Source organism: Amphibalanus amphitrite, unplaced genomic scaffold, assembly GCF_019059575.1.
Source record: "Amphibalanus amphitrite isolate SeventyFive unplaced genomic scaffold, NRLGWU_Aamphi_draft 000103F_arrow, whole genome shotgun sequence".
Classification (NCBI taxonomy): Eukaryota; Metazoa; Arthropoda; class Thecostraca; order Balanomorpha; family Balanidae; genus Amphibalanus; species Amphibalanus amphitrite.
The window spans coordinates 790,349-817,353 of record NW_024881598.1 but is presented as its reverse complement, the minus strand read 5'-3'; the positions used below and the strand labels follow the sequence as shown (position 1 = coordinate 817,353).

At 46.6% G+C, this 27,005-nt stretch overlaps 1 protein-coding gene across 4 annotated transcripts in view; it reads left to right on the top strand.

Moving 5' to 3' along the window:
* LOC122380658 (glyoxalase domain-containing protein 4-like) overlaps positions 1 to 27,005 on the top strand; it is a 52,394-nt gene that overhangs the window by 17,509 nt on the left and 7,880 nt on the right. Inside the window, exon 1 of one of the 4 annotated variants that reach the window (XM_043364018.1) lies at positions 13,624 to 13,688. The exons of 1 other annotated variant lie outside the window; for it this stretch is intronic. The gene's annotated coding sequence lies outside the window, so the exon portion shown is untranslated. Of the gene's footprint in view, positions 1 to 13,623; positions 13,814 to 14,168; positions 14,227 to 27,005 lie in introns of those variants that run through there. 2 more of the 4 variants (XM_043364015.1, XM_043364017.1) reach the window with 2 other exon arrangements.

Below are 27,005 nucleotides of genomic sequence, written 5' to 3'. Positions count from 1 at the left end.
CATCGTAATTCTCTCGTCAGTCCGCATCCAAACATATATGTGGTGACCTCGAGAAGTCAAGGTCAAAGGTTGACCTCAGGTCACGTTACCTCAGGTCGCTTGACCTCAAGGTCACGTGATTTCAAGGTCATCATGCATATCATTCGATGCGCCTTGGCGAACTGAACAGAATGAGACCATTTGTGCGGCTGTACCATTTTTATCTAAGGATTTATTAGCAAAAAACATTTGATAACCTTTGATGACGTCACATGCTCTTACAGTTGACCAATCGGAAGTAAGGCATCAAAGTAGTCAAAGTTGGTCATGAATTATGTCATTTATGGTACAACTGACCATGAAAACTCGACCGTCCCAGCATAGTGACCATGAGCGCACCGGCCAAGTTGCCCCGCTAGTCCCGGCCAAATTACCCCATATTGCCATTCTGAAAATTTTTATGTATAAAGTCATCACGGCTATACGGAATTAGATGAAATTGCTCTTGGAACCGCTGAACACCCCCAAGAATGGCACTATAATGTCTGAATTCGTTTTCAGCCCAAATACTACATGTTATACAACTTTGTAAACAGAAGTAAAAGTTACCATTTTCTAATGAAATTAACGTTTTATTAATTTTAAATAAAACTACGAGGGGCAAAGTTTTGACATTTGTCCTCCAGTTATTTCTACCCATGACAAATGAGTAGAGACTAGAGTTATTTCACTCACTTTTATTAGACAACGTACAGGTGGGGGCGGCCAATTTACACCACCGGCCAAATTACCCCACTCTCCCCTAGCCAGAAATCAGCGAAAGGGGGGGGGGCCATGGTGCTCGAGGGGGCGACTTTTTCCCTTGAGAGGGGCGCCATAGTGAGCTAGTGACAGGGGGTCAGTCTAAAATGTAGCGTCATATATTCATGCATGATTTACAAGGTGTTCCTACGGAACCGGCACGAGTATCAGAACCAGGTTTCGCTGATTTTTCATGAAATCCAATTAATGCAATTTGCAGCTCAGTGTTTTTTATCAAAAGCGATAAAAAATCTTTATGCATATTTAGCAAGATATAGGAAACGAGCTCAGGCTACGGACATGTTATTCTCATAATACACACCCATTCGAATTCGAAACGGTAAAATATGCGTTGATCGATTGGCACAATCTTTATTCTTTGCAAAAAAAAAACATACAGGTTCACTCACTGAACCAAAATGACCTGTGGACTGCAGCCTCTCAAATATCTTCATTGAGGGCCAGTTCAATTTTGCTACCTCTCTATAAGTACCTATAAGTTACCGATTACCTATAAGTTAACCCGCGCCGTGCTGGTGGCCTGTGCTTTCCGTGTCGTGCTGGGGGGGGGGGTGTTTTCACGTCCCCCCTCTAACTCGGTTCCTGGGCCACGTAGCGACACGCGGTAAGGGGAAATCGAAAGAGCGTCAAAAATAATGACGGAAAGACTTCGTTTCAATTTTTAGGTCAGGTCAAAGGTCAGGTCACCAGAGGTCATCAAAGGTAAAATTGAGTCCATTTCAACAATTTTGGAAACTGCCAACGGCTAACTCGGGAACCAATAGAGCTACAGCGCCGCGGAAAAGCGCATTCGATAGCCCTTTTACAGGCTTTTCTGAATATTGCTCTCGGATTTGATCTCAGGTCAATGGTTAAGCCTCCAGCCAGAGGGCAAAAATTCCAAAAATAACAGTTTTTATGAAAAGCGTTTTTCTGCAATAACATTTGGTTCAAGGCAGTGACGATATTTCTTTTGCCTGCCTCGTGTTCCTCTCGTCGAGACGCGTCGAATGAACTATACGTTGACCTTGAAAGGTTATTTTAAAAATTTGACCGCAGGTCAAGGTCATGACCTGACCGTAAAGGGCCATTCTGCAGATCAGTCGATCCGTATCGTCGAGCTGACCACATCTGACGTGTTTTCACCGCTCTAGCACGTCTCCATTAAAAGATGAAGCCAAAAAAACCGTTTATGGTGATAAAATAGGTGACCGCTTATGACCTGAGATGACCTCAAGGGCACATAAAAGGACACATGTGCATTTTTACGATTCAGTGTGCTATGTTTACCTATGAACCGATGTTTAAGGGGTTTTAAACGACATTCGTCCAAAAGAGGCGCATTTCACTTTTCTCCCACTGACTTGAGGTCCCAAAATTGACCTGACCTTAGGTCACAGACATAAAAAGTCCGAGATGAACATTTTATGCATATTGTTAGTCTTATCAATCTCTAAAAGTTTCAAAAGTGATCGTTCTGTCGGTGTAGCTATAGCGGGTCTTTTAACTTTTTTTAGGTAAGGTCACTTGACGTGCCCTAGTGACCTGACCTTGAACGACCCTCATCTGAAATTTAACAAGCTGTGTAGAAAAGATGTATGAACAGGTGTACCAAAGACAGCGGAGGCGCTGCGCGACGCCGTTTTTGAGATGTTCGCGAGGAAAAAACCTAAGGGGGCGTACCCCCCCCCCCCCCCCCCTCCAGCACGGCGCGGATCAATGGGAGACAGTTGAAATGCTCTTCTTCTGAACGAAAACAACCTCAACCATCGGGATGCAGGTAAATATGACACATTTAATCGGTAAATGTCACTCGTGATGTGACCACTTTTATGTTACTGAGGTCATCTCAGGTCATGAAAGGTCTCCAGTAGATTTTGGACAATAACTTTTGGTAGAGATATGGTAGAGCAATGAAGCACCCTATATAATTATTTTCCTTCTCGAAAGTATGGATCGACTAATATGCAATATGACCTTTACCGGTTAGGTTATGACCTTTACCTTAGGTCAAATTCTCAAATGCCCTTTTAATGTCAAATTCTAGTTCATTTGACTTGTCTGTCTCGAAAAATGGAACACGATGCTGGTTGAACTAATCTCATGCAGGTCTGAGCAAAATGTAAACGTCCTCCGCGAAAACGTATATTTTGAGGCTAAAACGTTTACCTTAGGTCAAATCTGAGATAATCAATAAGAGAGAGCATAAAAAAGAGCTATCGAATATGCGCTTTGCTGCGGCGCTGTAGTTCAATCTCTTTCTGAATCCTGACTTATGCGCCGCTTTGTCAAAAAATGTCAACATCGGCGAAATTTGATTTTCGGTTGTCGCTGGTGACCTGACCTTCGACCAGTTCGACCTAGCCTTAAAATGATCTAAGTAGTTTTGTAATAGTTTTTGACGCTCTTTCGAACGCCGCCTACTGCGTGTCTCGACGTGGCCCACAAGCTGAGTTAGAAGTGGGTGTTCGAACACCCCCAGCAGGTTCAATAAAAAAACGCTTACGCTGGGGGCGGCACCCCACTGCTAGGCGCTGTCGGCATCGCAATAATGGGCGGCACAGCGTTGAGGGGCGCAACTTGCATTGAGGGGTGGCATTGTACGGTGAAGGGGCAGCGTCGCGTTGAGGGGCGGTATCGCAACGAGGGTGGCACTTACAAGGCTGCCTAATAAGGAACGCTTCGCTTGGCACATCCAAGCCCAGCTCGGCGCCGCCTAGCTGCTGCATCTTGAAAAGGGCCCTTGGTGTCGATGAGAAAGCCCCATTGTCAAAAAATTGCCTAGCGTCAGTGGTTTCGGGGGGGGGGGGGCGACCGAAGTATCCAATTCAGTTTCGCGTCAGTGACTACTGGAGGGCGTCAACGACCTCGGATAGGGCGAATGTGATCTTCAGAAGGGCACCGGGTGCTCTAGAGGGGTGCAATGCTTGGATAGGGTCACTGCTGCCTTCAGTAGGGCATCGGACGCTCTGGAGGGGCGCCATTGATCTCGGATGGTCCGACTGGGATTTTCAGAGGAGCATCAGTGGTTTCAGAGGGGCGCCATTGATCAAGGATGGGCCGACTGAAGCCCCGGTTCAGGTGAGCGCCAGTGGCTCTTGAGGGGCGCCAGCGACCTCGGATTGATGGGGCGACTGTGATCTTTAGAACGGCGTTGAGGGGCGCCATTGGGCATGGATGGGGCCACTGTTGCCTTCAGCAGGGCGCCGCAGGGAGGCTCTGGAGGGGCTTGAGCTTGGGTGGGCCGACTGTAGTCTCCAGGGGCGTTGTCTCGGATGGGGCGAATGTGATTTTCAGAGGGGTGCCGGGTAGTCTAGAAGGGCGCCATTGGTTTCAGAGGGCTGCCATCGATCTTAAGATGGGTCAGCTGTAACCTTCGTTTAGATGGGCGTGATCTTCAGAAGCGCGCCGGACGCTCTGGAGGGGCGTCATTGGGCTTGAATGGGGCGACTTTAGTCTCAAGCGGGACGACTTCAGTCTCAAGGGGGTGGGGCGCTAGTGGCTCTTGAGGGCGCTATTGATCTCGGATAGGGCGACTGTGATCTTGAGAAGAATGCGGGTGCTTTAGAGGGGCGCCAGTGGTTTCAGGGATCGATCTTGGATGGGTCGATTGGGGCAGCTGTGAACTTCAGAGGGGCGCCGGGTGCTCTAGAGGGGCGCCATCAAGCTTTAATGGGGCGACTGTTCCGTTCAGGTGGGTGCCAGCGGCTCTTCAGGGGCGCCATCGACCCTGGAGGTTCGGAATATTCTGGTTTCCGGAGGGGCGCCCTTCAACATTTGGGGGCTCAGGTCGTATTTGGGGGTGCCCTGGAGATTATTTAGGTGTTCAGGCACCCCCAAAGAGATATTGAGTTCGATCCCTGCCTGCACATCACTTTTTAATTCATGTTCTCTCTGTAAAACGGCATCAGCCTAGTCGGCGCTAATTGGGGCGCCATTTGGGCGGCTGGGCGGAAAGGGGGGGGCATGGCCCCCATGGCCCCCCCTGTCTACGCCACTTGGTGTACTACACTTTGAATCGTGCTTCACTATCTTCACTGTTTAAATGTTTGCGCCGTTTTGAATTGACCGCCAGTAATAAAACTTTTACCCTGGTCATTTCATCAAATTTTATAAAGCCAAAACGTTTTTCGCACTTATTCATCACCGTTAAATTCATTAAATAGTCGTAGGCAATTTCCGCTGTTTCCTTCGGATTCTAGCGGCTCAACAAAGGAATTCCTCCAGCTTGAATCACAATCTCCCTCCAATGTATGACGTTTATCACGTGATTGTCACGTGATATTTTATCCCATTGTCAATTGTCACGTCCAATTGTCACTCCCTCCAATTGTCACGTGATATTTTTATAGGCAATACCTAAGGCTACCTCTCCCTAAGGACAACTCAATCAGAAGAACGACCGCGTAAGCGTAGCGTCAATAATGTATTATCTGCGCCAGTTCTGTAGTAATTTTGCATGCTTCCAAACTGGCGGCCATGCTTGTATAGTGGTGGTTCGCTCATGAAAATGAATCATGAAAATGAAATGTGGTTGCAATATTTTTCACCAAGTTCGGTCCTCAAACTATGTTTTTCTGATTCAGAAAAATAAGAAATGCTAGTAAAAAAAAAATCAGCTCCATACATTGATTTTTTTTTCGATGATACTGTCCCTTTAACCCGCGCCCCGCTGGGGGGGGGGGGGCAGAATCTGCCCCCCCTCCCGTTTTTCGCCAATAACTTCTAAACGCGTTACGCCAGCGACGTCAAACTTTCAGTACCTTATTATACATCAATTTGGCACGTTCCCTGAAAATTTGAGCGAAATCCGTCGGAAATTTTTGAGAAATTGACGTTTTAGTGACGTCATGTTCGCCATTTTCGCCTCAAAAACGGCAAAATTTCAAACGCCGCTAACATCTTCATTTTTAAAGGAATCAAGACGTAACAAAAAAGGTTATACGTGATTCTACTTTGTCTATCAAATGGCTATCTCGGATTTTTGAAAATTTTGGATTTTGGTCCAATTTTTTTCAAAAAACTGACTTTTTTGGGAAAATAATTATAAAATCCAAAATTTTGAGTGTATCGAAAAAACCGGAATATATGTCAGAGAAGTGGTCAATGTGCACCTACATACCAATTTTTAGAAGAATCGGTTCAAAAATGTGGGAGTTATTCAAAATTTTATGACGTCATGACACACAAAAATTTTGAAAAATGATTTTTTTGAAAGTTCTAGACCTCGTACGGAAACAAAAATAGCACCATTCGATTCGACGTGAAAAACTGCATCAGATAGACACCTTTTCAGGGCTTAACAACCAACTTCAAAATTTGACCTCACTTGACCTGACCTTGACCTGACCTCGACCTGAAATTCATCCAGAGGTGGTCCATATCACTTATTGAGTGTGCCCATTGAATTATATGAGTAAAATGACCCATAAAACATGTGTCGCACATGCCCTTTTGTATATTTTGTTTTTGGTGACCTGACCTGACCTGACCTGACCTTGACCTTTGAATGACATTGTATGCAACGAGTATTGTCTTGGTAGTCTATGAACACGTTTTGGGCAATCAGTCTCAGTCCATTCTTCGGCAACTACGGTGCAAGGCCGATACTGTAGAAACTTGCATTTTGTACCCTTGACCTGACCTTGACCTGACCTCTGACCTACTTAAGCAAAAAAAATTGGGCTCTTAAGATCCGCCTTGTTGAGAGCTTTCGATTGCCGTTTTCCCCGTCTTTCTACGACCATCGGTTCGGAAGTTAGACAGGGGGGGGGGCAGAATCTGCCCCCCCAGCAGGGCGCGTATGGCTGAATAGCCCAGCGGGGCGCGGGTTAATTTAGTGGTCGCCGCTTACTAATCATGCGGCATACACGCCGCACATAACCGCCAATGCCTCAACGCAGCCTTGAACGCAGCTTAGATTTCGAAGTAAGCATTAACCCCGCGTGTGGTGAGCCAGGCCTTCTAGCGCATGCAGTATAATTTCAAGACTCAGATCATGCACATGCGTTGCTTCATAACTTTGGCTTTATTCAACAAAAAGGCAAGCACCATACCTGCAACAAAAAGCATGCGTCTCAAGCATTTACAAAGCAGCGTTGCACAGCGCAAGCAAACACATAAACACACCACATTCTCCCCGTGTTACAGAGAAGACGCAACAAACAGCATACAAGTAAAACGACAGTCGACCCAAGCCCAGCGCAACATGTGGCGGTAACATTTCGCGCGACGTCCCAATCTACAGGTCTAGACGGTCGGGAGCCCTACGAACACGAGAGGATCTACGCAAAGTGGGCGGATCAAGAGGTTGATCCGCAGAACGCGACTCAACGATCTGTGACGGCTCGGGGGGTGGGGACGCCCGGCCATGAGACTCCTGAGCACCCCTGTCCTGATTCGCTGCTGTCTGTGGCTCGCGAGGAAACTCAACGGGACCAGAGGCAACAGGGCTAGGAGCTTCGGTGCCGCCCTCATCAGCACTCCTATCAGACAGTGGAGCAGGGTTACCGCTGCTAGGGAAATTTCCCTTTTCTATGGAAATCAGCGAAGATCTAGGGATATATGGATTTCACACGAAATCTAGGGAAATGCCACAAACCCGAAAAATTGTTGTTTTTTCAACAATCGAAATCATAATTGATATAAGAATAACCAGTAACCTCATAATATAAATCAGAAATAGGAGCCAAAAAGTTATGTTTAAAATTATCGAATATTTCGCTCCTGGAGCTTCGTCAGCGATAATTACATAATTTTTTTTTTCTGTAATTATCGCTGACGAAGCTCCAGGAGCGAAATGTTCGATAATTTTAAATATAACTTTTTGGCTCCTATTTCTGATTTATATTATGAGGTTACTGGTTATTCTTATATCAATTTTATTCATCATGAGCCTCAAGCAGAGTTTCAGCTTTTTAAGACGAAATCATTATTGTCATAAATTATTCTTCCGCATTGCATGTCAAAAAATATGAGAACATTTTTCACAAAATTAAGGTTTGATGCTCTTGTTTTAAAGATATAAAGGGAATTACATAATACATACGTATGTATGTAGTTATATATAATTCTTGCTATTATTTCAAAACAAACTGCTGCTTTGTACCATTTCGGGTGCGGCTAATTTGTTATCAAAGTTTTTGTTTTGGCGTGATTTTTACAACGTCTAGCGCATATCACTTCCTTACGGTTAAACTGACGGTGCAAAATAATGCATCGACTCGTCTCTTACGTCAGCACTACCGCTACCCATACGGTAGTTTTCCGCGTCTCGAGTCGCAACACACCACAATTTGCGATATACCACTCAATTATATTATACCACGTACAGTAATTTGCTATAGGTATGCCAGCAATTTCATTAGAATCTCTTACGTTAACGTCACAGAATGTAGTAAATTGCTGTTTTGGGACGCAGCGACTATAACACGAATGGTTAGAATGAGGAAAGTACGTCAAATTCCATGAAAATAACCGTATCTAGGGAAATGATTTTTAAAATAGGGAAATTTTCGTAAGAATCTGGGGAAACCAGCGAGACGCCAGCGGTAACGCTGCAGTGGAGCAGCATCACCACGAGGAGCCAAGTCACGCACAGACACAGTGGACTCCCTCCCATCCCGGAAACGAACATGAGCAAACCGAGGATTCGCCTCGAGCAACTCCACCTCTTCTACCAGAGGATCGTACTTCGAATGACGAACATGCCGCCTCAGTAGCACGGGCCCCCCTGAGGCCAGCCACGAGGGGACAGAGCAGCCACTCGTAGAGCGACGGCTGTACGCAAACAGACGCTCATGCGGAGTGACGTTGGTAGATGTGCAGAGCAGAGACCGAATGGAGTGCAGGGCGTCTTGTAGGACCATCTCCCACCGCTGTACTGGGAGACCATGGGATCGTAAAGCGAGCGTAACTGCCTTCCATATTACGCCGTTGTATCTCTCACACTGGCCGTTACCGCGGGGGTTGTACGGTGTAGTGCAGCTGGAAGCGATGCCGCGACTAGTGAGGAACTGACGCAACTCAGCTGATATAAGGGCTGCACCCCTGTCCGAATGAATGTAGGCTGGCATGCCAAAGATCGCAAATAACTGATTCAGGCACGAGATCACCGTGGGGGTCGTCATGTCCGCGCACGGAAACGCAAAAGGGAAGCGTGAGAACTCGTCGACGACAGTAAATAGATAACGATTGCGAGAGGATGTCGGAAGAGGACCCTTGAAATCTATACTGAGACGCTCAAAGGGTTGGGTGGCCTTGATCAGGTGAGCTTGAGGCGGACGGTAAAACCTCGGTTTGCACTCGGCGCAAGCTTGACACGAAGAAGTGACACGCCTAACATCATCCACGGAGAACGGCAGGTTGCGAGAGCGGATAAAATGTATCATCCGGGTGACGCCAGGGTGGCAGAGAGAGTTGTGGAGCTCCACCAGGGTATCTGAGCTGACCGTCGCACAGTACGCTCTGGAGAAGGCGTCAGCTGGGAGGTTTTCTACCCCTCGACGGTACTAAATGTCAAAACTGTAGCACGCGAGCTCCATCCTCCATCGCTGGATCTTGTCGTTCTTGATTTTTCCAACGTGCTTGGCGTTGAACATGAAGGACACTGATTTCTGATCCGTTATCAGAGTGAAGTGGCGTCCAGTGAGATAGTGTCTCCACTTGCGGAGGGCCTCCACGATAGCGCATGCTTCCTTTTCCACCGCAGTGTTTTTGCTCGCTTGAGTTCAGCGTCCTAGAAAAGAACGCTACGGGTCTTCCTGCCTGGTTCAGGGTAGCAGCAATTGCCCCATCAGACGCATCAGTTTCAACCACGAACGGAGCGTCTTCATCGATCGAATGCACAGTGGCCTTCTCGATCTCATCCTTCAGTAGGTTGAACGCAGTACGCACGTTCAGCCTCTTCGTTGAGAGGGAAGGTAGAGGCTCGAGCGATGGGCCCCACCTTTGCAGAGTAGTTCGGGATCCACTGGGCGTAGTAGGAGAACATCCCAAGAGCGCGCCGCAGTGAGCCCACGCTGCTTGGAAGAGGAAGCTCCCGGAGAGGCCGGAGACGCTCAGGGTCCGGCTTGATTTCGCCATGCGAAACAGAGTACCCAAGCAGGGTCACTGAAGCAGCAGAGAACAGACACTTGTCAAGATTCAGAGTCAGGCCATGCTTCTTCGCAGCCTCCATGAACCTACTCAGGTTAGAGTCATGCTCCTCCTGGCTGTTGCCACAGATGGTGATGTCGTCCAGATAGGCGAACGTGTCTGCGAGGCCATTGTCCTTGATGAACTGATCCATGATGCGCTGGAAGCAGGCCATCCCATTGGTGACACCAAATGGGATCCTGCGGAACTGGTACAGCTGTTTGCAGGACTCGAATGCCGTATACGGTCTGTCCTCGGGGCGGATCGGAACCTGATGATAGGCAGACTTGAGGTCTACTGTGCTGTACAGCTTGTACTGGGCCACTTGATTTACCAGCTCAGAGATTTTGGGCAGTGGATACGCATCGAGCTGCGTGAAGCGGTTGATCGTCTGAGAATAATCCACCACCATCCTCTTCTTATGCCTCTCGTTTGTAGTCACCACTACCTGGGCCCTCCAAGGAGAGGTGCTGGGTTCGATGATTCCTTCAGCGAGCAGCCTCCTGGTTTCCTCTTCAATGAACCGTCTGTCAGGGGCGCTATATTGCCTGGATTTGATTGCAACCGGCTTGCAGTCTGTTGAGAGGTTGGCAAACAGCGAAGGCGGGGGAACAGAGAGGGTCGCCAGTCCGCGGACACTGAGTGGCGGTTTCTGTCCTCCGAACTGAACTGTCACACTGCTGTGCTGTCGCATGAAATCCTGTCCCAAGATGAGGTCACAGCACAGGGTTGGTAGGACTGACAGTCTTACAGCCGGATACATGTGACCATGGAGAGTAAGGTCAACAAGGCAGTAGCCGAGTGTTTGAGTCGAAAGTGCGGTGGAGGCCATAGACACAGTGTTTGACTGAGGGCGCACATTCAAGCTGTGTTCAGTAACAAGAGACTGGCACATAAAACTCTCAGAGCTGCCGGTATCCAGCAGTGCGCTCGCCTTATGACCATCAACACAAACGTTGACAGTGGCGTCTGACAGAACACCAGCGGAAGCAGAAGATACAGCAGACAGCACAGGGCCACTGAAGACGGCTGATGTCACGCTCTGGGGGGTGCGACAAACTTTTGCGAAATGCCCTCGTTTCCCACACTTCACGCACACAGCAGAGCAAGCAGGGCAAACACGGCGAAGATGACGCTTGTTACCACAGAAAAAACATGATTCGACAGTAGCAGAGAGCTGCGGGGCATGCACATCATCAGGCCTCTCACGTTGCACCCCGTCAGACACACCACACCCGGCATCCACCCCAGCCCCAGAGTTCATGTTCGCAGCGGCTGCGCTCAGGGGGGCGACTGGGGTCAGGTATGAGTCAGAGCTCCTCTGCGCCTGTTCCAGAGCCCTTGCCTGGTCAAACACAGTCTGAAGATCAAGTGACTTGTTCTCAAGGAGCCTCTGGCGGATGATCGGTGAGGTCAAGCCGCTGATGAAGGCATCTCGAACAGACTCTTCACGATACTTCTCAGCTGTCACAGACTTGTAGTTGCAGTCCTTGCTCAGCAGTTTCAGAGCCTGCAAGTATTCATCCAGTGTTTCCCCAGGCTGCTGGCGGCGACTTGCCAGCATGTGTCGGGCATACACTTCATTCTTGGGTTTCACATACAAATTCTCCAGTACTTCCACAGCAGATTCATAGTCCGCACAGTCCACTATGTACTCATAAACACGAGGTGCCACAAAGTTAATCAGAATGTCCAGCTTGTTCGGATTATGTTCCTGTACAGCATCCAAAGAAGTGCTGAAAGTACGGAACCAGTGCTTCCATTCCCCAGCAGCACTGCTTGAGTTGGGGTTACAGTCGAACCGCGCTGGACGAAGGAACTTGTCCATGCTGAGTTTTTCTTTTTGTTGAATAAATTGTGGTGAGCCAGGCCTTCTAGCGCATGCAGTAATTTCAAGACTCAGATCATGCACATGCGTTGCTTCATAACTTTGGCTTTATTCAACAAAAAGGCAAGCACCATACCTGCAACAAAAAGCATGCGTCTCAAGCATTTACAAGCAGCGTTGCACAGCGCAAGCAAACACATAAACACACCACACCGCGCTCGATGTCTCTCGGACGACGAAGATTCTACGTCGTCTGGCCTTGGTCTGGCCGGTCTGGCCAATCCCGTTCAAGGTCAGCGGGGGCTCGGCTGCGGTTATGGAACGTGATTGGCCGGACGGCGTAGAATCTTCGCCGTCCGAGAGACATCGAACGCGGGGTTAGGCAACCCCTGGGTTAGTCTCACCCAAGTCTCACCGGTCTCACCCCTTGCTTGGTTGCGTCCGTGGTTCCAAGCGACCCCCACCAAACACGATTTGGCAGCACTGTAATGACGCCTGCTGGGCGTGAAGTTTTCCCTTCACCATAGGGTTTACACACAAACTGGTCAAAGTTTGAGCCAGGATATACTAGTCTAAAAATGCAAAAAACGAACAAATTTTGGCATCAATAGATTCAGCATTTCATCGTGTGCGTCAAACCGTCCATCATTTGGCCTCAAAGGAGGTAAAAATTGTTCAAAATCGAAGTTGAAAAGATGCTTTCTGAGCACATAATCTGGTAGCAATCACGTGAGCTGCTATAAGCAGTTTATCGATAATTTACAAATATAATTATTAATATGCTGCTTTAAACAACATTAATCATACATTTTGAGCTTTCAGTACTTTAAAGGAAAAGGGCCACCTTTAACATGGGGATTGAAACTGAGATAGCCATCTTGTAGCCCGTGTCCGAAAACCTAACTGTCTAACTCATTACGGCCGATTTCGGCCTCCATTCGTAGTTATCGGCAATTTTAAAAGAAAATACGCCAGGAATGCGTCCTTATCCCAGGAATGCGTTCTTATCCGACAATACAGCCACCCGCGGCGAGGCTTTGTTTTTTTACCAATCAGCTCCAACCAGCTCAGCTTTAACCAATCAGCTTATCTGACACAATCCGACGAGTCTGTCTTCTGAACGCTGATTGGCTTGAGTGTGACGTCATCGCTATGCCATCATACAGTAGGTGCCGTAGAGAGTATCAACATAGTACCAATATGTTAAATAGTTTTAAATACTTTTTCGCAAATTGTGCACTTCTGGCACCAGTTTTAAAAAGAAAATGAAAAATAATAATGTCAAAATGAAAAACAACGATATCTTCATATTTCACGAAGGTGGCCCTTTTCCTTTAAAGGGACACTCCCACCTTAACATTAGTTTTGAGTTGAGATAGCCAAATTGGTGGCCATGGCCTGCAAATACCGGTTTGGGCACTCACAACATCGACAAATGCTTTAATTCGGAGATATGGAATTTCAAACTTGCAGTTTTCGGATTCTAAGGGGCTAGTGCATTGGTATGCCCCCTTAGAATTTGTGACGTCAGCAGAGATCTAACGATTTTTAAATCTTTTACTAAAACGTTTGGTAGCACGCGGTGGTATATGCTGCTTTGCGCGCAACAAATGCCGCACTTTCAAATAAAGTCGCTAGGAACAGCGGAGATCCCAAAAAGTAAACAAAAGTAAAAGTCTAATATCTTGAAAACCGGTGAATATTTTTCGATGAAATTTGGTAGATATTCGTTTTCGCTCTTTCTGAACCGAGCGACATCACTTTCGTGCCAATTCATTAACTTTTTTGAAGGTGGGAGGGTCCCTTTAAATAAGGTCAAAACATCGCAAAACACAAAAGTTAATACAATAGTCACGTGGGTGTCAGGAAATGTCACAGGTGCGTCAAATTTGTGACTGGGGCTTTACTGGGCTTTACTTTCAAACATCGGATCTACCTGTTTCTTGTAGGTATCTTGGTTCCAAGTTGGTTCCAAGCAAGAAGGCCATCTATAGAGTTCCAAGGCCGTATATAGAGGCGTAGTCAAAAGGGCGTAGTTAAAAAAATTAAAAAGCAGGAGCGTACCCCTGGGTAAGAACCTTGCACCTGGGCCTGAAGGTTTATTTAAGGGTGTGACGTGTGTATATTATAAATAAAGTAATCTTGTGTTTATATCAATATAGCCTTTGGCCTGACCAAGGCCAGGCAAAGTGAAAACAATACACAGGCTTGCATGTGGCCTTGTGTATTGGAGCATTGGATAATTTTGTCATTTAAGCTAGGACTAAGGATTCTGACAACTCTTTGTCTTTAGCTTTATCAGGGCCCTGTTTCACCGGTGATAGCAGCATGCTGCTATTCCATTTCGCGAGCTGACGTCACACTTCTGGTAGTGTTGGAGGAATAGACTTGTTGATGTCTCCATGGAAACCCAATTTGACACGTGTAATAGAGCAGAGTGCTGCTATCACCTGTGAAATGGCCCAGATTGCTCAGCATATTAGGGGAGGGTTAGCATTATGCACCCGCTTAAGCAGAGACGCTTCCTGTGCTTGAGCAATGTGTCTGGTGAATGTGGTCTCTGCTTAATACTGATCCTGGAATATTTTGGTAGTTAAATTTACCTCCACCCTTACAAATGAAGTCAATTAAATGGGTACAAATTACGGTATTCCAAGCCCTGCAAAAGGCGCATTTAGGTACAGCATGCGACCTAATATATACTAATAGTTAATACCCAGCATGCCCTAGTTGCGCCACGTGGAATAATGCATTAAGGAACCATGCAAAGTTAGCCCTTTTACTGACAAAGTAAAAGGGCTAACTTTTACTTTGCCAGTAAAAGTTAATATAACCCAAATGCCCATATTGGTCAGCAAGGGCCCCTCAGACCTACTGGGGTCCAACTCCGGCTTCTAACACCAATAATTGAAAGACCACTTTTTATAAATTTATACGATACCACTGAAAGCCTCAATGCCTAGACATAGCCCTAAATGCCATGGACGCGGGAACTGTGGGGGCAATGGGGCAAGCTGCCCCCCACAACTTGAAGGCTGTGGGGGTGATGCCCCCATAACTTGAAGGCATTGGGGCGATGCTGCCCCCACAACTTCCTACTGCATATTTCCGCTGAATATTTTGTTTTTGTTTAAGCTGTGAAATGTAATTTTTGGTAATTTTCAAAATAAAGTGGCCCAAATTCAAAAATAAAAATGGGGTAGTTTGGTTCTGGGGACCCAAGTTGTCCGGTTGGATAAATTGGAATGAAGGCAAAAGTAGGTGAGCCTATGAAATTTACTTAGCGTAAAAATTCATGTTTGGTAGCTCTGATATGGGGGCATTCCTCTCATTTCCATTAAAGTGACCATCCCACCCAACATTAGGTAGTTTTGGGTTGAGATAGCCAGATTTGGGTCCCTAGCTTGCAATTACCGATTTGGGCACTCATACGAGAAATGTTTTTATTCGGAAATGTAAATACAGTGAATAACCTTATGCTCATGTTATATGTTGCAAATTGATATAATTGAAACTAAATTGATATATTTTGATATTGCACCGTCATCAGAATAAGAATAGCAATTAAGCAGCGAAAAGTATGTAAAGTATGTAAAGTATGTATGTAAGTATTTAAAGTATGTATATTGTAATTCTGAGCAGTAATCGCCACGCATGTTGATTGTGGATCGCTCTTAAATGTAAATACAACGTAGGTATATGTATTTTTTGCCATTATGTTCATTATGTATATTTGAAAGCATTATCATGTATAATGTGCAAATGTTGACACGCACCTGAATAATTGTACCTACGTACTGATCGACCTTATCCAACGAGAACCATATCAAAAGATGCACGTTTTGTATTCCGTTTTAATCAGCTTTGTTTCGTTGCTTAATTGCTATTCTTATTCTGATGACGGTGCAATATCGAAATATATCAATTTAGTTTCAATTATATCAATTTGCAACATATAACATGAGCATAAGGTTATTCACTCTATTTACATTATTAATCATGCTCAGAAATACCATAGCTTACCTCCAAGTAATTCGGAAATATTTAATTTCAAAGTCTGCAGTTTTTGAATTTAAGGGGCTAGTGCATTTGAATGCCACGTTCGACGGCGCTGAGGTGAAGTCTGCAAAATTTTATTTTTTTTACGTTTTTTTTTCTCAAATTTACTTGATAACGTTATTCAACATTTCGCGAAAAGAAGTGGTCTAAATCCGAAGAGAAAATTGAATTTGGGGTACACTCGGGGGCAGATTGATGTTCTACAACTCTTTATCCACCGGGCTCCTATATGGTTCAGCATTGGCAGCAGCCGCCTAGTAGGGTAAGGTGCCTAATTAGCGACCCCCTTAATTTGAACCGTCATTGCTCACGCTCTGTGGGTGCCAATGTATTACTGGCTTGATTTTCGCAGAGATCGCTCATTTTTCTATTAAAATATATATATATATATATATATATATAGTATAGTCATTTCCGCCCCAATATTCACTAACGTATTTGTAGTGAGCATTTTGGCAAACCATTGCAAAAAACGCTAATAGGGAACTCTTCCCGAATAGCGACCGGGGAGGGTCGCTAATAAGTCTATGGGTTTCCCCATATTAAAAATGGCAAAAAATGCGACGCATGAAAAGATGAAATATGATCTCAAAAAGGTAACCTATACGCAAAGCACTCAATCACTCGAACAGGAACGTTTATCCAACACGTTTACGTAAGTAGAAACTGATCACGTGATGCACCGAAGGCGAAAAGAAGGCGGAAACCCAAATTTTGCGGGCAATCTCGTATGATATTCGAGGTCCGCGCTGAATTCGGCACCCCTGCAGTCGGTGACGACATTTGGCATCCCCTGCCACACATTGCAAGCCTCAGCAACACCTCATTTTCATTTCTCTCTTTTCCCCTTTCTTTCCCTTCTTGAGCTATTTGCGACCATGCCAGGCGCAAATAGGAAACATGAGTTGCGACACATTTTTAACCGCCACGCTGTGCACAGTTGAGCGATTCACTATGGGACAACGGCAATCAATTGAAAAAGGAATGTCGATTCAGAATAAAAAAGGTGCATCATCCTAATGTGCATCGCTTTTCATCAGAGAGGGCCCAAGCACACACGTTTTGGATAAGAAACTCGTCATTTTTATTTAAACTCACCTGAAACGTCCCACCAGAAACATCGACGACCGGAAAATAATTTAATTTGATAACCAAAGTATGGCTGACCTTTTGACGATATTTTTACCCCGTTTTCTCCTGCCAGTTTTTCTGTAGGGAGGTAGGTCGCAAATCGGAAAGGGTCGCTAATTAGGCACCTTACCCTACCGGTAGACTGTGCCACTTCTCTTACTTGTCAAGTGGCACAGCCTACCCACACCACCGTATTGGTATGACCATTAGCGTCGCCACGGGGGGGGGGGGGGACAAGCGGGGCAGCTTGCCCCCCCAACCTCGGACCGGGCACCCCCTGAGATCGATACAGATCCGATGAGATTTTGGAGTCGGGAAAAAATGGGGGTACCTTTCTGAGAATGTCTGTGAGGTCAGACTCGGTTAGAGAGTCTGACTCGCAGTCGCCAAAATCTTCAAGACTCCGAGTCCAGACTCGGAAATGTCAATGCTGTGATTCATTCCATGTTCCTAGTTCGTTCTTTATTACATTTTACAGCTGATTTTCATAAGTTTTGGAGTGCTGACATAATTTTCGTTCAAAGCGTGAAACGAAATCTTCGGGGCCTTTCTCAACTCTCTTCAAATGCCTGCGACAGGCTCAAGTACCGTACAAGTGTCGCAGGGTTCACGAGCTTGCTTTAAACAAAGGCTCCTAAGGAGCTCCACTGAACCCTAAAGAAGCTTTCAGAGGGCCCAAACCAGCCTCTGAAAGTCCCACTGGTGTCCATGTTCTCTGAGGACCCATACAGGGATTTTTGAGCCTTCGACCATTTCTGAGAACCTTAACTGGCCTCTGATAGTTCAGCCAAACTTTTGAGGCGACAGACTTTGCTAACCCCAAGCCGGCATCTGAGGGGTCACAGCTCACGTGTCCCTCTGAGGTCCGCAACACATGTTTATTGTGTCCCTACGTAAGGTCCTTAGGGATTCGACACAGACCCCGAGGGTTCACTGTTATCCGAGGGCTCCAGGCTCACCCTGGGCCTAGTCTCTTAGCGCCAGCCGCCCACACTGGCTTCTGAGGGCCCCACCTTGGGCTCAGAAAGCCCTAAAGCACCACGTACACGTAAATATTTGAGGTGACCCACGCCGATCTCCGGGATCCTAAGCATGCTTCTGAGAGTCAGCACTGACCCTGAGTGGCCTGGAATGGCCTGGAAGTCCCAAACCTATCTCTAAGGGATCCCTTGCCGCTATGCCGTGCGTAACTTTTGGTTCCGTTTAACAGTTTTTGTTCTCGTTTGCAGCGCTTCCCTTCACACGAAAAACGAGAAACTTTTGTTCACACTCGAGCAGACATGTGCATGGATCCGAGTGATGGATCTATGATCTCAGTGGATCTCGAAGCAAAGTACAGGTTGGGATCTATGATCCCACCGGATCCGGCGTGAAAAATACATCTTGGATCTATGATCTTATATGATCTGACGATTATTTAAGAACATGGATCTATGATCTGAGTGGATCCCACCATGCACCACATTTGAAACCATGTTTTAAAGGGTTTCTATGCCAATAGGTGACACAAAACTGTGGATTATGACGTGCTATCACATAAAATCACTAAAACAGAACGTTTTTGAGTTGAAACAAGTGCTTTTTTTGGGATATATGTGTTGACAAAAAATAAGTGAGGATCTATGATCCCACTGGATCTCAAGCAAAAAATGAGACTCGGATCTGTGCTCCCTACGGATCTCTCGATATATTACAGAGCTGGATCTATGATCCAGTCGGATCCGAGATCAGGATCCGTGGGATCAGATCCCAGATCCATTTTCTCGGATCCATGCACATATCTGCACTCGAGTATACAAAATACTTCCTCTCACTTGAGCAAAGATGAATTACTTCCGATTCACACTTCCGACATTCACTCTCCGCCGAATGTCCAACTAAGGTACAGTCTGTCTTAAGAGTACCGCGCAAAGTGACGGTGGATCCATCGAGCCTGACTGAGCAAGGGCCTGCTAAATTTGGGTCACCGAAGCAATTGGCATCCTTGTCCATTCCCTAGGTCAATTGGTCGGTGACTTTTAAATTAAAACAGGCCCTTTCTCGGTCAGGCTTGATGGATCCACCGTCACTTTGCGAGGTACTTTTAAGACAGACTGTACGATCGGTGGCTGGGATAAGTCCTATGCATTTCACGTAAAACCTTTGCATGCATGCGTGAATGGAGGTTTTAGCAGGGTGATCCTGCTGATGACATCACACAGATCCGATTAAATGGAGCGTTTTTCACCTTTTCGGGCAATGATCATGAGCGTCGAGCGTCTACACAGGGGCCCTCTGCAGTGCGTCGGCAATCGCAGCCACTATATACTATAATTTTACCAGTCGTTTGTTTGTGTAATAAAATTTCAAAATTTCGATTTTCTGTAAAAAATTACATGTCATAGCTAGAAGAAAACCTTTGTCACCATCGGATTCCTCGCACCATTGCGCGTCGAATGATGTGTAAAACGAGTGAGTAAAGACTGGGGAAAGGCAAGTTTTAACACAAAAGTTGATTTTGCCCCCCCCCCCCCAACCGAAAATCTCTGGCGACGCCTATGGGTATGACACCGGGGCCCTGTTTCACCGGTGATAGCAGCACGCTACTATCAAATTGCGCGAGCTGACGTAATGTGATGAGGTCACACTAATGACGTTTCGTGTAATCCGTGAGCTGCGTTTGAAACAGAAATGCTGTCTCGTTGAATGCGTTTGATAACATTTGTTTGATCGCACAGCCGTGAAGATGTTAGCAGCAATATTTGATGACATCACACAGATTGACGGCGTCATGGTTTGTTGATGTTTCCATGGAAACCCAATTTGACACGTGTGATAGCAGCGTGCTGTTAAAACCGGTGAAACAGGGCTCGGGCTGGGTCGGCGCGGTGGCTGGAAGGCGATGTGGGCCGCGTGTGTCGTCAGCGCAGCGGTGAGGGTCGAGCCCGGAGGCCCGGAGGCATGGCTCGGGTCGGCGCGGCACGGCGGCTGGCGAGAGCTGGGAAGTGAGGCGGGGTGGAAGCATGGACCATCGCGCGGCTCATGGGCGAGCGTAGTTACCTAACTTTCGCGTCTCCCTTCGCCAATTATCGTACAGTGGATCTAGTAAGGATCTCCAGTCGTTACATGGCGTTGAGCCTCAGTCGAGTCCATGTCAAATTCAAGGAGAGGTCAGTACCGAGCTGGGTCCGATGGGGAGGTGGGCGGGGGGGGGGGGCGGTTGGCGAGGTCACGTGCGGGTGACCTGTCAAACAGCCCCGGCGCGGTGTGGCACTGCCGCACAAGCTGCCGCAGGCAAATGGCGCACTCCAGTGTTGTTCCATATCGCGGTGGTGGGCCGGGCGGCCGGTTAGCATGGCTGCTTGGAGGAAATGATAATGAGGCATGGGTTTGCTGTGGCCGGTTCATCTACTGTCAACTATGATGAACCCAAAGTAATGCAAATATGATGTTGGTAATGCAGCTGGCAATGGAATGCTAGCGAATGCTCCGAGCGCCCGAAGGATTAATATTATTTATGTCTCCTGAAATTTTCATTGAATATAATTCAAGCACTAGAAATATCGTATCGTTCGCCAATTTCTTGACCGGCTGGCGTTTCTTGCGTAGAGCGCCCTTGGACAAATAATTATCACGCAGGTGATTTATTTTTCGCTGGTGAGATGTCAAATCAAGTCGCTGAGAGGAGATGAGGAAAAGCGGACGAATGCCACATTTTTGTGCATAAAGTCTCGATAAAAAAGCTTTAAGTTATTATACGTGTAAGCTAAAAACAATAAGATCAGTTAATAAAAATATTTGACCCGAAATTGGCCTCTGTTTTCTCTAACCATGATTGCGTATAAGAGACAGGTCCGGTTCAACCCGACCCAACATGGTTCGGCTCCCCCTTTTTTTAATATAAATTTGGCCCGAACCTTTTGAATGAAAGGAATCATAAGGAAAGAGTCCCCGCTAAGCTGAGCTTGTTGCGTTGACCCTACCCTCTACCCTCCGATCAAGCAATGCCTGGTCTATGGCAGAATTTAGAGTCCAAAGTTTAACGTGCGCACATAGCCGCGCACGGCCGATCCCCTCACTGACTTCGCCTGGCAGCGGCCTGCCACCAACCACAACCATACCCGTCAGGAGCTCAAAAACGTCAAGCACACGTCGCGTTTCGAACCCGGACTTTTGCAACCGGGACGTGCGCTCTCACCACATGGAGTCCAACGCCCTACCGACCGAGCTATCGGGACGGACATTTACCCAGGGACTTCGTCTCGTGACATTGACAGACGTCAGACACTTTGGCCTAACTATAGCCGTAGCACTGAGCAAGCTGCGCAGGGCGATAGGTGCTCGTAGCGTTTATGTTGGGTAACCTGTGAGCTGAACGCGATGTCGTGAGTTCGTGTTCGAGCCCCACTCCCGGGTCTGGTTTTATCTGGTTTTATTTTAATCGATCGGAGGGTAGAGGACAGGGTCACCGCAACAAGCTTCGCTTAGCGGTGGCTCCGTCCTTGTGAATCCTTCCTATTTATATCAAAAAGGTTCGGACTAAATTTAAAAAAAAAATCTGGACACGAACCAAAACCTTTTATTCTACTGCAACACAGACAAGCACGATGACATCTTTCGCCAACATCTTTCCCCAAAATCCTCTAAAAAATGTCAAAATTATCGCTTATAAATGTCTAGCTAAGTTTCATTTTTAAAGAAAATATTTTTTGGTCATTTTTCTGGAGCCATTTTAACTCTTTCTTTTCGGATTCTTTTCGACCCGATAAAACTCATCAAAACTGAACGTGCCAAATGAAAAAAATACCCAACTCAAATAACATTTTAGAAAAGCCTAAGACTGTCATCATGCAACTATCGACTGAATAATTGCATACTATTAATACGTCCTAGATTTCAATTATCATTGTTCAAGATTTTGGCTGGAACTGGCGCTGCCTTTCGCTTGTCCGTTTGTTTGAGATAATGATTCCCTTCAGTCGCATTCTTGCTGGTTCCACATGAACAGGATACCACCATACCGAAGTGAACGCACCCGCAACCATCATCCCCTCCCCTCAGCCTCGGCGCAGTGGCGGGCGGCCTTGGGCGGCCCACTCCCGGCGCTACAGCTACGCACGCCCCATGCGCCGTGACACCGCGTCACTCCCCCTCCCTCCTTCCCCCACAATGACCGGTGACCTCACTTCCCTCGGGATTTGGACTCGCCCTACCCCGACCGTAGCGCCACGTGGTGGCTCTGGAGATCTTAAATAGACCCACTGTACCTATCAATTGCGCTAAAGCATTTGTTAAAATGCCCTATGCCCAAGACAGCGCCTATCATTTACTTGTTAACCCTCGCCGGCACAGGCCATTTTGAGTCCTTCGACGGCACAAGGGGGGGGGGGGGTACGACCCCCCCTCGCGTTTGGCCCCTGATCGAGCTAGAGCTTCGCGGAAAAAACGAGCGTGTTGCCCGTCACGAGAGGAAGCCGATGATACCCAATTTTTTGGTCCTAGGTCATCGGGTGACCTTCCAGGTCAGGTCAATGACCCGAAAACCGGGAAAATCGGGACCTGTTAGAAAGTCGTAAAGTGTGGCTGCTATGTGGTTTTCCGGGGTGCTGATCACGAATATCGTGTTAGTTTTGATCAGAGATGATGTCTTGAAGCATTTAGACCAGGTCGGGTCAGCTCAGGTCAGGTCAACCGGTAGGGTTGTGACGGGTATTCGTAATAGGTACGTGTCAACCGCCTCGGACAGCTTCGTACCATGTTACGAAGGCACCAAAACTACTTCGTAAATGTTCAAATGGTTGCTAAATTTGAATTCAGCTCCAAAAACTAGCCTAGAAACATGTAAAACTCGAAAAGTGAACCGAGGTCACCCGAGGTCACCAAAGGTCAATGACCTGACCTGACCTTCAGGTGACCTTGACACCCACCCTAATGCATGGGAGCAACCTCAAATCACATGTTTGAACGTTTGAAACCACGAAAAGCTTGCAAACGCGCGGCTAATGCGAGCCGACATGCGCCGAACCGCGATTTCGGCCAAACATGGTCACAGAAAAGAGGTCACAGGTCAAAGGTCATTAGGGTCAGGGTCATGAAATTTTCTGGGTAGGTGTAAAATTGATCAATGCGAGGGTACTGAAAGTTTCGTCGCGATCGGCCGCTTTTCACGCGAGTTATTCGCGAAAAACCTTAGGGGGGTTGCATCAACCCCCCCCTGTGCCGGCGAGGGTTAACAGTGTCCCACTACCTCTAGTTTGACTCTGGCTTATGTCCTGCCTATCGGCGAGCCGTCTGAGATCGCTCGCAGGCTTATCCCCGACCGTCTGAACTGGTCTGTTCTTTATTCGCAGTTTTTCTTGTAACCGACTGGTCTGCGGCAGGTGCTTATGTGACTACAACCACTCGATCGATCGGAAAGCTTGCAAGAACTCTCGCAGACCTCGATCGGCTGGAAGCCGCCGACACTATCTGTAATTGACAGAGGCAGACGTCGTTCACGATTATTGCATAAAATTTAAGGCCTCGGTCACACTTCACCGGATTGGACCAACGGACGAGAAACGGACGAGAGCTGTCAGCGTCCGGTGATGTCCGTTTGTTTCCGTTGGACGTCCGTTTGTCATCCGTTAATATCCGTTCCATGTCCGGTGGTGTCCGGTTGAGCACACCGGACCGGACACCACCGGACATGGAACGGATATTAACGGATGAGAAACGGACGTCCAACGGAAACGAACGGACATCCCCCGGACATCACCGGACGCCGTCCGTTTCTCGTCCATTGGTCCAATCCGGTGAAGTGTGACCGAGGCTTAACCTACGGCTGTCTCAAGAAACCGGGAATGGTGATGGTATCAGGCGGACAACGACGATCAAGTTCTTACTTTTAATAAATGCAACAATGTAGTAGGGCGTCTGTCTCTGTCTGTATCACAATGTTACCTACGTCGTGATGTAAAATGTGAAAACTTAGATTTTTCGGAAAATTACTGGTGGGCCAAATCTTTGAGGCTGGTGGGCCATTTTGGGTCACTGGTGGGCCATTTGGCCCACCAGTTAACATGCTAGCCGAGGCCATGTGCGCATGCATTTACCGTCTTGTTTTTTGTCTCTCCATGCTTAACACATATACCTACCACCAGTATAGCGCCGTTTGGGGCGACTACCTAACGGAGCGAGCGAGAGGGTGGGCGTTGCACGTGCGAAATTACGAGGGTGTACCTCTAGCTAACTTGTGCTCTGCACCCTACTAACGGGTCCCTAGGGATGTGCCAAATTTGAGCGCAATCGGCCTAGCCGTTCTCGAGATCTGGAAGCGGCATCCTGCACATGCGCACGTGCAAAATGGGTCCCAACAGACTTTTGCACGGCACCCAACTAACCGGTCCCTAACCGCGTACCAAATTTGAGCGCCATCCAAGGCCATCTATAGAAGGTACAGTCACTCCCCCGCCGACCAATCAGAGACAGGTCCTGAGTGACGTCACTCCTAATGCTCGCAAGGGGTACTCCATTCCTTTGCAACGTAAAAATGACTGACTTCATTTGAAGATTACTCATGACACTCTACACATAGGGGAGAGTGGGGTAATTTGGCCGGTGGTGTAAATTGGCCGCTCCCACCTGTACGATGTCTAATAAAAGTGAGTGAAATAACTCTAGTCTCTATTCATTTGTCGTCGGCAGAACTAACTCGAGAACAAATGTCTAAACTTCCCCCTCTTAGTTTTATTAAAAATTAATAAAAGGTGAATTTCGTTAGAAAATGGTAACTTTTACTTCCGTTTAAAAATTTGTACCTATAACATGTAGTATTTGGGCTGTAAACGAATTCCAACAATATAGCGCCATTTTTGAGGGTGTTCAGCGGTTCCAAGACCAATTTCATCTAGTTCTGTACAGCCATGACGACTTTATAGACACAAAAATTCAGAATGGCAATGTGGGGTTATTTGGCCGGGACTAGCGGGGCAACTTGGCCGGTGGCCGCTCAGAGTCACTATGCTGGGACGGCCGAGTTGTCATGGTCAATTATACCTAGTTCATGACCAACTTTGACTACCTTGATGCCATATTTCCTATTGGACAGCTGAAAGGGCATGTGACGTCATCAAAGGTTACCTAACGCTTTTTTGCTAATAAATACTTGTGTTCAGCTCGTCAAGGCGCATCGAATGATATACATGATGACCTTGAACTCACGTAACCTTGAGGTCAAGCGACCTGAGGTAACGTGACCTGAAGCCAACCTTTGACCTTGACCTATCGAGGTCGACACATACATGTTTCGATGCGGAATGACGAGAGAATTACGATGGTAGGTACTTTTAGTTTTGGCCTAGCTTGATTACTTCAAAAGCTATTCGTAAAAAACTGTCATCGCATCTAGAGCCGTTATTTTGACTATTTTCGACCCCTGTGACGGCTGAGTCAACCTCCAAAATGCTTCAAATGCGTCGTAGGACACGCGTCATTGCTGAATGTGAAGCTGACTCGCCTATAACAAAAATCATGGCCTCAAACTAACACCGGCCAAATTGCCCCACACCCCCGGCCAAATAACCCTGCTAGTGGGGCAATTTGGCCGCTTTGCAGACCTTTGTAATACGTCACAATTTCAATATAAGTAGTTACTCTATTATTTCAAGTTTACTGTCCAAGAAAGTAAAATGTATGCCACACCTGTCAGTGTTGAGAAAATGCAGAAATGTTGTCGATTTTTAGTAACATCGTTTTCTAAAAAAAAGCGGCCAAATTACCCCACTCTCCCCTATTGCTCAACCGTTGATGTCAATGGAAAGTCAAACTAATTTTCTAGCGACAAAAAAGAGCAGCAATATGCTAAGAAATCGCCGGTTTTGAAGATATAGACGATTTAAAAACCCTTTGCAGCAGCAGGAAAGCAACGTAAAAACGCATCGAGTTTATATTTTTACTATGAATAAATCATTTTCCATTTTCCAGTAGGGGAGAGTGGGGTAATTTGGCCGCTTTTTTTAGAAAACGATGTAACTAAAAATCGACAACACATTTCTGCATTTTCTCAACGCTGACAGGCGTGGCATACATTTTACTTTCTTGGACAGTTAACTTGAAATGATTGAGTAACTACTTATATTGAAATTGTGGCGTATTATAAAGGTCTGCAAAGCGGCCAAATTGCCCCACTAGCAGGGTTATTTGGCCGGGGGTGTGGGGCAATTTGGCCGGTGTTAGTTTGAGGCCATGATTTTTGTTATAGGCGAGTCAGCCTCACATTCAGCAATGACGCGTGTCCTACGACGCATTTGAAGCATTTTGGAGGTTGACTCAGACGTCACAGGGGTCGAAAATAGTCAAAATAGCGGCTCTAGATGCGATGACAGTTTTTTACGAATAACTTTTGAAGTAATCAAGTTAGGCCAAAACTAAAAGTACCATCGTAATTCTCTCGTCATTCCGCATCGAAACATGTATGTGTTGACCTCGAGAGGTCAAGGTCAAGGTCAAGGTCAATGTTGGTTTCAGGTCACGTTACCTCAGGTCGCTTGACCTCAAGGTTACGTGAGTTCAAGGTCATCATGTATATCAGTCGATGCGCCTTGACGAGCTGAACACAATGAGACCATTTGCGCGGTTGTATCTTTTTTCTGTAAGTTTTTATTAGCAAAAATGCGTTAGGTAACCTTTGATGACGTCACATGCACTTACAGCTGTCCAATAGGAAATATGGCATCAAGGTAGTCAAAGTTGGTCATGAATTATGTCCTTTATGGTATAATTGACCATGACAACTCGGCCGTCCCAGCATAGTGACTCTGAGCGCACCGGCCAAGTTGCCCCGCTAGTCCCGGCCAAATAACCCCACGTTGCCATTCTGAAAATTTTTGTCTATAAAGTCGTCATGGCTGTACAGAACTAGATGAAATTGCTCTTGGAACCGCTGAACACCCTAAATAATGGCACTATAATTTTGGAATCCGTTTACAGCCCAAATACTACATGTTATACACATTTTTAAACGGAAGTAAAAGTTACCATTTTCTAACGCAATTCACCTTTTATTAATTTTGAATAAAACTAAGAGGGGGAAAGTTTTGACATTTGTTCTCGA